This window comes from Triticum dicoccoides, chromosome 5B (genome assembly GCF_002162155.2).
Source record: "Triticum dicoccoides isolate Atlit2015 ecotype Zavitan chromosome 5B, WEW_v2.0, whole genome shotgun sequence".
NCBI lineage: Eukaryota > Viridiplantae > Streptophyta > Magnoliopsida > Poales > Poaceae > Triticum > Triticum dicoccoides.
The window spans coordinates 553,825,650-553,842,029 of NC_041389.1; positions in this window are offsets into that span (position 1 = coordinate 553,825,650).

A 16,380-nucleotide genomic window follows, 5' to 3' on the forward strand; every position below is an offset into this window, starting at 1 on the left:
CCGCTCCTTTCGCAGCGCCTCGAGCCGAAGTGCCTCGGCCGACTTCGCGACCTTCCCGGTCTTCGGAGCCATGGCGAAGGTGGTGGAGGAGGCTGACGGCGTTGGTGGTGACGGCGGAGATGGGGGGCGGAGCGCTGCTCTCTTTCGACCTTGGAGAAAGGAGGGAGCAGCGGAGATTTTGGAGTAGTAATCGACGAAGTGAGCAACGGCCTCTGTTTCCTCTGCTTATAAAGAGGGAGGAGGCGGGCGTTACGCTTTTTCGAATAAAGAATTCGCCCACGATCTCTCCCACGACGCCGCAATCAACGCGTGCCGTTCGGGAGGGCGCGGTGGATGCGGAGTAGGAAACGGCATGACCCAGGCCGCGTGTGCCCGTGCCCTGTTTTGGGCCTGGCCCAACAGCGCTCGGCACCGTGTGTGGCCCAGGCCCGGGGGCTCCTGTCGGTGTACTAGAGTAGGGGTACCCTAGTATCCCGAACTTGTGCACGGGCAGTCGCAGCACCCCGCGACAAGGCTCGCCGGGTCACCGCCAAGATCCTCCGTGACTACTTAAGAGACAAGACCCCGGCAAGAGGAGCTTGCCGGGAAGCCATTCAAGAGCAAAGTATTCGAGTTAAGAAGACAAGGCCCCGGCAAGAGGAGCTTGCCGGGAAGGCCAACCAGGGCATCACAAGAAAGCTTGCCGCGACACACCACACGCCCCGGCAAGGCTCGGTGAGCGGCAAGCTCCCAGGCCCGACAAGACGACGACCGCGGCAAGGTACTTGCCGCGGCAAGCGGCCGCTCCGCACCCAGGCTCCAGCACATCCACCAACGTGTCGCCCTGGGACCCTTCCAGGCACGCGTGGCGGGAGGCTGTGCAGCCAGCAGTGCGCGGTGGCAAGCGGCGCTGACAAGAAGGCCATCGTGGCGATCGGTGACGCCCCTGACGGTCTCATCTTGCACTGTTTGGACAACACAGACGGGCATTTAATGCCCTTGTCCCCTGCCGCCAGGGTTAGGTATGATACACTGTGTCTACAGTAGAGGTAGCTGTACCTACCACATTCTTTTTCCATCTTTACCCTTCGTCTACGTTGCCACCTGTCGGTGACCCCTTGAGCGTATAAAAGGAGGCCCATGCGCAACGTAGAGGGGGTTCGACTCATTCGAAGCTAGCAACATTCTCACGCTCAGTTTGGTAGCGCTGATCGCTCCTGAGCAAGAACTGAATATACACTTAGATGCAGTAGTAGGAGTATTATCTCTCCAGAGAGCTCCGAAGCTGGGTAAACTGCTCGTGTGCATTGCCTCTATCCGCTCTTCGTGCGACCTCCGCCCTCCGCCGAACCGAAAGGGGCTCGGTCCGCCGGTCCCATAGGTGTTCGTGGATCAGTTTCCCTGACAGCTGGCATACTTGCTTTTTTATGGATGGATGGATGTTAGATAGATAGATAGATATATATGAGATGTTAGATGGATAGTTATATATGTTTAGATGGATGGATGATCAATTTGTCTTTAGAGTTTATTAGTTCATTGAAGAAATTTTTGTTGTGGCAAAGTTATGAAATTTAGTAATGTTGTGGCAAGCTTTTAACCTTATATGGAAAAGTTGTGGCAAACTTTAGTAATGCCATGGTAGAATGTTGTGGCCAAACTTCATAAAAATGTTTTTTTTGCTATGTCAGTTGTTTTTTTGCCATGTCAAGTTTTGTGTAGTTTTACTAAGTTTTAGATATATATACTCAATGCGGTAGCTAGTTTGAAGTGTCAATGCTTTATGTATGACCTAGTTTGAAGTGCCATGCTATTTTTCTCTAAGTCTGTAACTGGCAGTACTAATACTTTGCATTTTTCCTTGAATTTTGCAACAAATATGCGCATCTTTGGATCATGATCAGTAGGGGTGTTTTGTTGAGGGTAATTAGTACATGCTTGCCATGCTCTTTGTTTCCATGAAAAACTGATGTAGCATATATTTTACTTGCCTCAAATGTTGCATCATGAATCTGTTTTCTGCCACTCTATGCAAATATCACCAAGTCTGAAAATCTATTAATACTTGTCAACTTGATCAGGATGATTGCCATTGATCTAGGGGTCATTTGAATTAGTTTAGTAAGCATGTTTTGCCATGTGTTACATGCACATTCATGTCATGCCATTTGTTGCCATGTAGAAATTCTGTACCATGTTCAAATCTTACTTTCAAATTGGTATCTAGCTACAACGCCATGCTATTTTTCTCTAAGTCTGAAACTTGCTTTGAAATTGTTATCTAGCTACAAGTTTGGCATGATCTTTAGGTCCATTTCAACTAAAATCTTCCATTATATCCAGTGCCATACTTGGGTTTTGCCTAATTTTTTTCACTCGATGGAATTATAGGTTGTGGTGTTACATCTCTGTGGAGTTGGTCCCTGATTGTCCCTACATTGTTCGACAAAAGGTGTCCATTTGTTGTATGTTTAGTTTGGTTCATAGGATGATGGTTGGTTCATTTGTTGAGTTGTGTATTCTTCTTGTATTCATTTTGTATAAATCTTGTATTCATTTTGTATTCATCTTGTGTATAAATCTTGTATTCATCTTGTACAAATATCATTGTAAAGTATCCTCTCCGAAAGTATCCACTGTTTTTTGCCACCCTAAACTCTATATTGGATAATTGATCTTCATATAAATGAAGCATAAAAGTTTAGCAAAGAGGGGGTCGGAGTCGTTAAAACATAACCCCGATAATTTCGGTATAACTTCGACTTGAGGGGGGGGGGGGTCCTCGACGATGTCTGAAACTAATTGTTATAAAACTTGTCAACTTTGCATGATGTTTTCCACTAATCCATTGCTCATATGCATATGATTCCTTGTTGTGATTAGATCTATGTTTTCCACTAATCCATCTCTCATGGTTGTATATTGCCATGTTGTAATATTTGCAGAAACTATGGAACACGACAAAGACTTAGACAAGAAGAGTTGTTGGGGGATATAATCTGCAACGGAGGTGATGATATCACCTTGTCGTTTCTCAACGAGACTGATGGTGAGGAAAGAGAGGATGACGACTCTGGTGATCGAATGGAGGAGGGATGAGATGACGGCTCCACCAGTGTTGGAGCTTTAACTGTTGCAAAGTCTGGCGAGGTATATAATATTAACTAAGCCTCTGTTGAATAGATGCATTAATTTTTTTGTATGTATATATATTAACGCTTCTTTCTTATTTTAGTCCTCCGAATCGAGCCAAACATCTATAAGGAGATGAGGCCCGAGAAAAGGTTGGGCGAGAATGAAAGGTTCGCGATTGAATAAGTCGCTCCGGATGGCGAACCGATTGCTCCCAAGCGGACCAAAGACAAATTTGTACATCAGTGTGGAGTTGTTGTTAGCGACAGTGATACCTCTCCAACGTATCTATAATTTATGAGGTATTCATTCTAATATATTATCATTCTTGGGTGTTTTACAATCATTTTATAGCAACTTTATATCATTTTTTTGGGCTAACGTATTGATCCAGTGCCCAGTGTCAGTTACAGTTTTTTTGCTTGTTTTTTACATTGCAAGAAATCAATATCAAACGGAGTCCAAACACCGCAAAACTCCTTGGAGAAATTTTATGGACTAGAACACCTAGGATGGGCCAGAGCAGCACCTGGGGGGTGCCCCGAGGGGGGAACAATCCACTAGGGTGTGCCCTCGGGGCTGAGGGTTTGTACCAGTAGCTATGTGTTTGATCTCTCTCTCTCTCTCTCTCGTGATCTATATCATGGGCTTTGTTAATATAGTCGGATCATATGATGTTTCTCCCCTCTATACTCTTGTTGTGATGAATTGAATCTTTACCCTTCAAAGTTTTGTCTTGTCGGATTGAATATTCAGAGATGAGACATGATATATGTCTTGCAATATGAATACTTGAGGTGACAATGAGGTATATTATTGATTCACTTGATATGTGTGATGGCATTCAACTCACAGATTCCCGTGGTGATATTGGGGTAATCTATGCATAGTGGTTGATGCACATTTTTCTTCAATGGAAACTTTGGGGTCTCTTTATAGTTCTTTGTGTGGATTGAGTATTATGAATATGAATTTGCTTTGGTGTTATTCTAGTACGAACTCTTGAATAGATCGAATGGAAAGAATAGCTTTGAGGTGGTTTCATGCAAACAATTCCTATCATTTGTTCTCCGCTAATAGGAACTCGGGAGTGATTCTTTATTGCACTTTGAGGGATAATCATATGATCCAACTATGTTGGCATTGTTGAGAGGTTCCACTAGCGAAAGTACGGACCCTAGGCCTCATTTTTAAGCATTGCAACACCATTTTTGTGCCTGTTTTACTATTTGCTACCTTGCTGTTTTTATTTATTCAGATTATAAAAATATATGTCTACCATCCATATTACACTTTTATCACCATCTCTGTTGGCCCTGTCCCGATGCCGAGTACTTCCGGCAACGGCGATACGACCGACGACGAACGACGATGACAAACGAAGCTCGCTGACGAACTCGACGAAGTTACTTTACGCCGAGATGCACCGCAATGCAAAAGCTAGCCTCCTGCTAGCGGCTCCTGATCGATCCACCAACACAGTGCAAAGCTGGCCCAAGCTAGCCGTCCTGCTACTGATCGATTCTACGTGAAGTTGCAGCAAACAATACCACAGTATATGTACGTACACAACGGCCAGCCGGCCAGAAGCAACACGCACGCACACAAATCTAATGTATTGCCAAAGGCTCGTCTCGAGCCTTGTCTTCGCTTTATTGCTTTCAACTTACGATTTACAAGCCAGGTTACACGCATATAAATATGGTCAAGATAGACTACAAGCTAACCTACTCGGACACCAACTCTAGTCCAACTCGGCCACCTATACATGCATTAACCGGACACACTCGTACATGGATTCTACTCCTACTTGGCCACGTGCAGCGTTCCGTGCACAATTTGTGTTTAACTCTAACAATCACCCCCTAAACACGACGTGGCCGCGTCACAGCTCGGATGCCGATCCTTCTTCTTCATCTCCAAAAGCTTCTCTCGATCCAAAGCCTTGGTTCGGATGTCCGCCAGCTCATCATCGGTGCGAATGTAGTTGACCTCCGTCTTACCTTCTTCCACGCAGTCCTTTGTATAGTGATACACCGTGTCAATGTGCTTGCTCGACGCGGGTGTGTCCCTCAAACATGAGCTTGAGCGTATCCCACACCTCCTTCGCCGTTGCTTTGGCGATTAGGTGCTGGAGGACATCCATCGGCATCACCGAGTAAATCGCTGACGCCGCCTGCCGATCCTTCCGGTGCTCGGCTCCCTCCTTCTTGAACGCGTCGCCTCCGGGATCCACCGCGTCCCATAGCTCGTTGGCGCGGAGACCACACTCCATGAGGGCCTTCCAGACCCCGAAGTTCTCGCGATCAAACCGTGGATACGACGAACTCGCTGGAGCAGCGAGTACTCCACCAGCTGCTTGGACTTGTCCTCGTCGTCCGACATGATCTCCCGTTACTAGAAGATCAACCTTGCTCTGATACCAATTGTTGGCCCTGTCCCGATGCCGAGTACTTCCGGCAACAGCGATACGACCGACGACGAACGACGATGACAAACGAAGCTCGCTGACGAACTCGACGAAGTTACTTTACGCCGAGATGCACCGCAGTGCAAAAGCTAGCCTCCTGCTAGCGGCTCCTGATCGATCCACCAACACAGTGCAAAGCTGGCCCAAGCTAGCCGTCCTGCTACTGATCGATTCTACGTGAAGTTGCAGCAAACAATACCACAGTATATGTACGTACACAACGGCCAGCCGGCCGGAAGCAACACGCACGCACACAAATCTAATGTATTGCCAAAGGCTCGTCTCGAGCCTTGTCTTCGCTTTATTGCTTTCAACTTACGATTTACAAGCCAGGTTACACGCATATAAATATGGTCAAGATAGACTACAAGCTAACCTACTCGGACACCAACTCTAGTCCAACTCGGCCACCTATACATGCATTAACCGGACACACTCGTACATGGATTCTACTCCTACTTGGCCACGTGCAGCGTTCCGTGCACAATTCGTGTTTAACTCTAACAATCTCTTCGCTGAACTAGTGCACCTATACAAGTTGCCATTGTATTGGGTGTGTTGGCGACACAAGAGATTTCTTGTATTTGGTTGTAGGGTCGTTTGAGACAGACCATCTTCATCCTACACCTCTCATGGATTGATAAACCTTAGGTCATCCACTTGAGGGAAAATTTCTACTGTCCTACAAAACTCTGCGCTTGGAGGCCCAACACGTGTCTACAAGAATAAAGTTGCGTAGTAGACATCAAGCTCTTTTCTGGCGCCGTTGCAGGGGAGGTGAGTGCTCGAAGGTATATCTTTACATCCTGCAATTGAATCTTTTACTTTCTTGTTTTATCACTAGTTTGGTTTATAAAATAAAACTACAAAAAAATGCAATTAAGGTTACAACATATTATTGATCATCTTTATAATATCTTTCTTGAAAATGATGGTTTGGAAAATTGTGCTCAATTGATAGAAGAAGAATTTAATAAAATGATTGGCATTAATGATGAGCATGATTGCAATGTTGTTAGTATGAATTCTTCGAATATCCAAAATGCAAATGATGAGTGCACTAGCCATGATAATGATGTCTCCTATAAGAATGTCATTTTTGCGAAGTAAATTGGGAGTGCACACACACACACCAAAAAGGGAAGATAGATTTTGTAAGAAGGATAAATACTTAGAAACGAAAAAGTTGCAAGAGAGGATATATGATTGTGCTGAAAGATTCAATATCTTTCGCCATCCTTGTGAACTTTGCAATGAACGTGGTCATTTAAAGCTCCAATGCTATTTGTTTCATGATAAAATTGTGTCCAAAAATTGTGATGACTTGATTACCATTGAGCATCATAAAGAGCTTAGTCTTCTTTTGGGGTATGAAGAAATGAAACGTATAACTAAGGATGTTCCAAAATTTAATCTCAATAGAATTCTTGATTTTGATTTAGAGGAAATTTATATGTTTTGTGCGGTAAATTGCATTGAGAATCCTTATATTGCCAACTATCTAAAGACAAGAAAACAAATAGAGCATGAAGAGAGTACTAATGAAAGGGAAAATATTTCCCCATACCCTCCTAGTGTTTATGATGAATCAGGTAATGCGGAGGAGCTTCCTATCCAATCAATCTCTTCAACAAGATGGTCAGAAAAAATGATTAAACCCACACATGAGGTGGTGAAGAAGAAAAAGAAAAGAAGAAAAAGTAGAGGTAAAAAGGTAAGTCTTCCAAGTAATATTGCTCCTATCACCATTGTGCCTCATGAAAGTGCATCAAAAATGTTGTTGGAGGATGATGATATTGAGTATGATTTTGTGATGCCTACTACTTGTTGTGATGATTATGATTGGGAAGAAAATGACGTCTCTTATGATACTAAAAATCTTTTTGGCACTTGCTTGGAAGAATATGATAATAATGTTTGCTGCACTATTGGTTCTATTCATGCTATTGATAAGAATGATTATGATGATATGCAAAACCATAAGCTTGGGGATGTTATGTTTGATGAGTATGAAATGTTTGAAGATTTATTTGCTGAAAATAATGCTTGTACTAAGCTTGGGTATGCTTTGCATAATGAATATGATCCTTTGATTCCTTCTACTTTTGATAAGAAAATTTATTATGATGATAGCATGCCTCCTATTTATGATGATTACAATGATGAAAGTGGGTTTGGAAGTGTCAACTCTAGGTAGTAGTGATCCCACTATTTTGGAGGGTGTTGAATCTTATTAAAATATTGATGAAAGTGGATTTGGAGAGGTCATGACTTTATTTAGTGATACATCCACTATTTTGGAAGAGGTTTCAATTGACTATGATGAGAACAAAGTTGCTATTTATGATGATTATTATGATGACATGTATGCCATAAAGAGTAATAAATTATTGCTACCTCTTAAGCATGCGTTGGTTTTCCCTTGAAGAGGAAAGGGTGATGCAGCAAAGTAGCGTAAGTATTTCCCTCAGTTTTTGACAACCAAGGTATCAATCCAGTAGGAGGCTACACGCAAATCCCTCGTACCTGCACAAACAAATAAGAACCTTGCAACCAATGCGATAAAGGGGTTGTCAATCCCTTCAAGGCCACTTGCAAAAGTGAGATCTGATAGAGATAATAAGATAAATATTTTTGGTATTTTTATGATATAGATTGGAAAGTAAAGATTGCAAAATAAAATAGATCGGAAACTTATATGATGGAAAATAGACCTGGGGGCCATAGGTTTCACTAGTGGCTTCTCTCAAGATAGCATAAGTATTACGGTGGGTGAACAAATTACTGTCGAGCAATTGATAGAACAGTGCATAGTTATGAGAATATCTAGGCATGATCATGTATATAGGCATCACGTCCGCGACAAGTAGATTGAAACGGTTCTGCATCTAATACTATTACTCCACACATCGACCGCTATCCAACATGCATCTAGAGTACTAAGTTCATAAGAATAGAGTAACGCATTAGGCAAGATGACATGATGTAGAGGGATAAACTCAAGCAATGTGATATAAACCCCATCTTTTTATCCTCGATGGCAACAATACAATACGTGCCTTGCTGCCCCTACTGTCACTGGGAAAGGGCACTGCAAGATTGAACCCAAAGCTAAGCACTTCTCCCATTGCAAGAAAGAGCAATCTAGCAGGCCAAACCAAATTGATAATTCGAAGAGACTTGGAAAGATAACAAATCATACATAAAAGAATTCAGAGGAGATTCAAATATTGTTCATAGATAATCTTGATCATAAACCCACAATTCATCGAATCTCGACAAACACACCGCAAAAAGAATTACATCGAATAGATCTCCAAGAAGATCGAGGAGAACTTTGTATTGAGATCCAAAGAGAGTGAAGAAGCCATCTAGCTAATAACTATGGACCCGAAGGTCTGAGGTAAACTACTCACACTTGACCGGAGAGGCTATGATGTTGATGTAGAAGCCCTCCGTGATCGATTCCGCCTCCGGCGGAGCGCCGGAAAAGGCCCCAAGATGGGATCTCACGGGTACAGAAGGTTGCGGCGGTGGAAATAGGGTTTCGTGGTGCTCCTAGATGTTTTCAGGGTATATGAGTATATATAGGCGAAAGAAGTCGGTCAGGGGAGCCACGAGGGGCCCATGAGGGTGGGGGCGCGCCCACCCCCTGGGTGCGCCTCCCTGCCTTGTGGCCTCCTCATTTCTTTCTTGACGTCCACTCCAAGTCTCCTGGATTGCGTTTGTTCCAAAAATAACTCTCCCGAAGGTTTCATTCCATTTGGACTCCTTTTGATATTCCATTTCTGTGAAACACTGAAATAGGGAAAAAACAGCAATTTGGACTGGGCCTCCGGTTAATAGGTTAGTCCCAAAAATAATATAAAAGTGTATAATAAAGCCCATTAAACATCCAAAATAGATAATATAATAGCATGGAACAATCAAAAATTATAGATACGTTGGAGACGTATCAAGCATCCCCAAGCTTAATTCATGCTCGTCCTCGAGTACGTAAATGATAAAAACAGAATTTTTGTGTGGAATGCTATCTAGCATAATTCTCAATGTAATTTTCTTTATTGTGGCATGAATGTTCAGATCCAAAAGATTCAAGACAAAAGTTTAATATTGACATAAAAATAATAATACTTCAAGCATACTAACAAAGTAATCATGTCTTCTCAAAATAACGTGGCCAAAGAAAGTTATCCCTACAAAATCATATAGTCTGGCTATGCTCTATCTTCATCACACAAAATATTTAAATCATGCACAACCCCGGTTTTAGCCAAGCAATTGTTTCATACTTTAGTATTCTCAAACTTTTTCAATCTTCACGCAATACATGAGCGTGAGCCATGGACATAGCACTATAGGTGGAATAGGATGGTGGTTGTGGAGAAGACAAAAAAGGAGAAGATAGTCTCACATCAACTAGGCGTGTCAACGGGCTATGGAAATGCCCATTAATAGATATCAATGTGAGTGAGTAGGGATTGTCATGCAACGGATGCACTAGAGCTATAAGTGTATGAAAGCTCATCAAAATAAACTAAGTGGGTGTGCATCCAACTCGCTTGCTCACAAAGACCTTGGGCAATTTGAGGAAGCCCATCATTGGAATATACAAGCCAAGTTATATAATGAAAAATTCCCACTAGCATATGAAGGTGACAACATAGGAGACTCTCTATCATGAAGATCATGGTGCTACTTTGAAGCAAAAGTGTGGTAAAAGGATAGTAACATTGTCCCTTCTCTCTTTTTCTCTCATTTTTTCCTTTTTTGGGCTTATTTGGCCTCATTTTTTTTTGTTTGGGCTTCTTTGGCCTCTTTTATTTTTCATAAAGTCCAGAGACTCATCCCAACTTGTGAGGGAATCATTGCTTCCATCATCCTTTCCTCACATGGGACAATGCTCTAATAATGAAGATCATCACACTTTTATCTACTTACAACTCAAAAATCTTAGAACAAAAATATGACTCTATGTAGATGCCTCCGGCGGTGTACCGGGATGTGCAATGAATCAAGAGTGACATGTATGAAAGAATTATGAAGGTGGCTTTGCCACAAATACAATGTCAACTACATGATCATGCAAGGCAATATGACAATGGTGGAGCGTGTCATAATAAACGTAACGGTGGAAAATTGCATGGCAATATATCTCAGAATGGCTATGGAAATGCCATAATAGGTAGGTATGGTGGCTGTTTTGAGGAAGGTATATGGTGGGTGTATGATACCGGCAAAAGTTGCATGGCACAAGAGAGGCTAGCAATGGTGGAAGGGTGAGAGTGCGTATAATCCATGGACTCAACATTAGTCATGAAGGACTCACATACTTATTGCAAAAATCTACAAGTTATCAAAAAAAGTACTACACGCATGCTCCTAGGGGAAGGGTTGGTAGGAGTTAACCATCGCGTGATCCCGACCTCCACACATAAGGAAGACAATCAATAAATAAATCATGCTCCAACTTCATCACATAACGGTTCACCATACGTGCATGCTACGGGAATCTCAAACTTTTAACATAAGTATTCCTCAAATTCACAACTACTCAACTAGCATGACTCTAATATTACCATCCTCGTATCTCAAAACAACCATCAAGTATCAAACTTCTCATAGTATTCAATGCACTTTATATGATAGTCTTTATTATACATATCTTGGATGCCCATCAATTTAAGACTAAAATTTTAACCAAAGCAATTACCATGCTGTTCTAAAGGACTCTCAAAATAATATAAGTGAAGCATTAGCGATCAATAATTTCTATAAAATAAAATCACCGCCGTGCTCTAAAAAGATATAAGTGAAGTACTAGAGCAAAATTATCTAGCTCAAAAGATATAAGTGAAGCACATAGAGTATTCTAATAAATTCCGATTCATGTGTGTCTCTACAAAAAGGTGTGTACAGAGAGGATGACTGGGGTAAACTAAAAAGAAAATACTCATATCATACAAGACGCTCCAAGCAAAACACATATCATGTGGTGAATAAAAATATAGCATCAAGTACAGTTACCAATGGACGAAGACGAAAGAGGGGATGCCTTCCGGAGCATCCCCAAGATTAGGCTTTTGGTTGTCCTTGAATTTTACCTTGGGGTGTGTCGGGGATATACCCCACGGTATAACCCGGCCGGACTTGGCGACTCACTAATGACCCGCCTTGACTGGACGACTCACTAGGAGACCCGCCCGAGCCTGGCGACTTATGGGTGACCTGGCAAGCGGATCAGAGGAGCGACAAGACCCGGGGGCCCAAGAGGCTCAAGGCCCAGAAGGCCGGCTTACGTTATGGTAGGCCGGCTTAAGATAAAGAAGCCCAAGACCAAGCACGAAGATAGCGGTTCAATAAAGGGTCTAAGGCCCAAAGGCGGCTTAAGGCCCATAGTGATAAACCGCCATGATGGCATGACTTGTAACATAAGGTAGAATTAACTAGTCACCGAGCCGGACACTGTCTATGAGCCGGTAGGGACTCTGTAAGCCGCAGGGTGTCAACCCATGTATATAAGGGGACGACCCGTCGGCGGTTTAGGACAGGCAAACAAGCAATAATATCTAGGGATAGACACAAAGAAGAGAGTCGGCTTACAGCGACTCCCTCATGATCATAATGAGACCTAGCCACAAACAGCATGTAGGGTTATTACTGGATGATGTTTCCCGGGGCCCGAAGCTGTCTAAACCCTTGTCTTGTGTTGTGTCTCTCAATTCCGTTCAACCCCTCTCAAGCTACCACATAGATGCGTTGGCCTCGCGACTAAGTCCTTACATCAGGACATCTGCCGTGACAATTCCACGATAGTTGGCGCCCACCATGGGACTAGTGCACGGTGGTGTTGAGTTCTTGAAGGGATCTCTTTTAAGGATCGAGAAGATATGACTCGCCGGATCAACAAGAGCCGGCATGAAAGATTGATGACTCGGTGTCCCCAAGCCTCCTGACTCGGCGCCCCCTCGGCCAGCTTAGCTCCGGGTCGCCTCGGCCATGCCTCTGGGTCATGGACTCCGTGCGACGGTGGCTCGTGTCACCTCTACCTCGAGCGGAGCTGTTTCTGTTGGTCTTAACCCGCGGCTGCTCTCCTCTGCTATGGCCGTCTTCGCGCCAGGACGGATGGACAATCAGAAGCAACGCCGCTGAAAGCGCACACATCAAATCCATCAGAATCATCAACCCGTCCACATGGAGACACAGCTAGTCAGATAGCCCATACCAAATTATCAAGTACTGGTAACTCATCATGTCAAGCTACAGTGTTTGATCCCCATTTCCTATGGGCGTGCAAACAAAGCTATCAAGTGTTGCTAGTACGAGTCGGATCTGAGGAACAATCAAGTCAAAAAAAAGAGAGTCAAACCAACCACGACTGGAAGGAGGACACGGATGAGAGTTGATTAAGCCGGCCACTGAGTCGCCGCTCTGCTGGCCCTGAGTCGCCGCCACTGAACCAAGCGCCTCCCTCGTTCCAACCTCGTCGAAGCCGGCCGCGCCATCACTTTCGCCGACCCACCACGACCTCCCATCACCTCTAGGCCGGTCGCCGCCATCGCGCCCTGTCGTTCGAACTGCCGGTCACTGAGCCACTGAGCCGCCCCGGCGCGAGTAGCCCGTCGCCTGCTTAGGCACGCGCGGCCTCACCAGCCATCGCTGCCTCACCATCACCACGGTCTTCCCCGTTGCATCGAGCCGCTGTGGCTGGCGCGCCTCTGGGTCACTCCACCACCGTGAGCCGTTGTCTTCCTTCGCGCATAGCCATGGCTGGCTTCCCCTGCTGTGGGCAAATACTACTATTATGTTTACAACAGGTTGATGGCGGTCAAAATGCTGGATTAAATCCCAAAGACCAGAAGCAAAGTACACTGGTAGATCAATTATGTCAAGACCTTTTGATTAACTATTGGTGGGCTGCTACCACATGTGGAGGCCTGGTACAATACTACAAGTGCTATGACATTTGCAGAGCAGAATTTCATCTATTATTTGTCCATGATGCACATTATCAAAGTCTGCGCTCATCCGACAAACATCAGGTGCTATTTTTCTAAGTATTTTATCAGTACGTATTTTATTTCAAAACAATTACTCTAGTCTGTGGTATTTTTTCGCAGGACCATTATTCCTTACAAAAAGGTGTCGCAAAAGGGGCGTGAGCAAATATTATTTTGGCACTAGCGCTCATCCTGCGCAAGTTGCCACCCCCGCTACATCAACACATGGGACTGACTCGTTGTCCGTGCCCGTGATTGACTTGCCTGCGTCCGTGCCATTTCCAACGCCGTTGCTGACTCTCTCGTCCGCACCGGCTTACAATGCCACTAACGACTCACCCGTCCGCTCTCGCGGCCGGTTCACACGACTGCGCCGGCTTACAACGAGGAAGACAACTTGCGCGTTTGCGCCGGCTTACAATGCCACGGCCGACTCATCCGTCTGCTCCTACGGGCGACTCATCCGTGATTGGTTTTTAATTTTTGACCTAACATATCAGGTGAAATCCATCCAGTATATTTTTGTTATATATTAATCTCATAAAAAGGGCAATTACTTTGGCTTGTGATATTTTTTGATGCAGGACAAGTACTTACTGTAAGAGTGATGGTCATGACATGGATATCATGAGTCAGCATCTGACCCGCCATAATGCTCAACAAAAATATGTGCAAGTCGCCGCCTCTGCGGCCTAGTTTACATCAACACGACGAGGTTGACCTGTCCATCCGCGCGGTTTTCCGCGCCTGCGGTTGACTCGCCCGTTCGCACCGGCTTACAACGCCACGGCCGGTTTATCTGTATGTGCCACCTCAGTGTTGCGGTCGTCTTTACTGTCCGTCTCTTGTGGCCTGGTCTACATCAACACATCGGGCCGCACCTGTCTGCATGAGTTGTTTATTGAGTATGAGCAAGTCACTACTTGGGAAGCCTGTTTTTCTTCCAACGAATTGGAGGCAAATTATCATGTATTATTAGCCGCCGTCTGCACTGGATGGCTCAATGGGCAGGCGCACAAGTCGCCGCACTACGGTTTGGTTAACTTCAAACAGTTAGTTGGAAGGAACCATTGGCCGAGTTGCTAACACGGTTCATATGGGATCATTTATAACCCGCCGCAGTCACCTCAACCTTCTGCGGATTCACATCGCGCTATCAACGCCGATGATATACACATTCTGCTCTGGTCAAATATGGAGAATCTCAAGTCAACTCCTCGAGTCGTCTTGCGACTTGGGGGCTACAATGGTATGACTCGGAAAAATTAGCCGGTTTCAATGCATTCAGGAACTATGGGTCATTGGAGGGAAAAATAACCCGGCCCTGGAGATTACTGCTCTATCGATGAAAATTTAAAAGGCCGTCAGAAAAATTCCGGCTCACAATGATGCTTCCAGTTTAAAAATCCGGCTCGAGAGACATCTTTCTCCCACAAAGCACTGAAGCTCTTAATATCCGGTTTAAACCCGGTTCAAGGGAAATTTATTTACCACAAAGCTTTGAAGCTCTCAAATCCGGTTCAAGGGAAATTTATTTACCACAAAGCTTTGAAGCTCTCAAATCCGGTTCAAGGTAAATTTATCTCTCACAAAGTTTTGAAGCTTTCAAATCCGGTATAAAGTTCCGATTCAAAAAGAATTAATCTCTCGCAAGTTTGAGTTCTCAGAAAGATTAAAGGGTGCCAAAAAGAACTTGCTGCCATGATGCGCGGTTCAAACATGGGTATCCTGCCTTACGGCTTATCTTATATGGTCACTTGGGGGCTTCCTGCTCATCGGGCATAGCTATCAGTACCCTCTTGATCGGCGCAATGCCAAAACTTATATGGTCATTGGGGGGCTTCCTGTTCAAACATAGGTCGTATTCAAACCAAAGAGAACATAGCTGTCGATACCCTTTTGATTAGCAAACTGCTGAACCTACTTGGGGGCTTCTTGATCGTATCCGAATCATAGCTCAACCCCTTTGGGAATCGATGTGGATCGTATTCGAATCAGCGTCGCTAAACAACTCTTAAGGTCATTTGGGGGCTTCCTGTTCAAACATAGGTCGTATTTGAACCAAAGAGAACATAGCTGTCGATACCCACTTTGATCGGCAACACCAATGCCACTAGGGGCTATATGATCGTATTCGAATCTTAGCTTAACCCCTTTGGAATGGTTTATTGATCGTATTCGAATCAGAAGCCTCAAAATTTTTATCTGTTTTTACACAATTGCAAATATTTGAGTTGTCACAAATATCATATGTGCCGGCTCTTACAGAGTTGAGTTATCAACTTCACTGTCCGGGTCACATAAACTGGCGGTATCATTCAAAGGATCATAGTGATCTTGTGATATACTTGCGTGCAGGATAAGACTATATTTGGGTGGTTACCCGCCCTGGCTTTGACATTAAGCTACCAGGGCATATGTTATTTAAACTCTATGCAGGATTTACAGAGCTATGGCTTACATAAATGATCAAGTTCAAGCCCATCATCAAAGATTGAAATTGGTGTTTCAAAAGGGTTATCAATTCTTGATTTTCTCAAAGGCTATAAGCCGCCGGGTTATAAAAATTCGGGCTTACAATGGAGGCGTATTAAGTTGTCATCAGCCAAGAGCCGCCAGGTATTTAAACTCCGGATTTACTTGTCAACCGATGAGGTATTCAAATCTTTAATAGCCAAAACTGGCTGGATTTTCATGATGATATTGAATAATTGAGGTTTTCATACCGGATTATATTATTCAAATCTCGAATAGCCAACATGGCTGGATTTTTATTGTGATTATCAATAACCAGTGTTA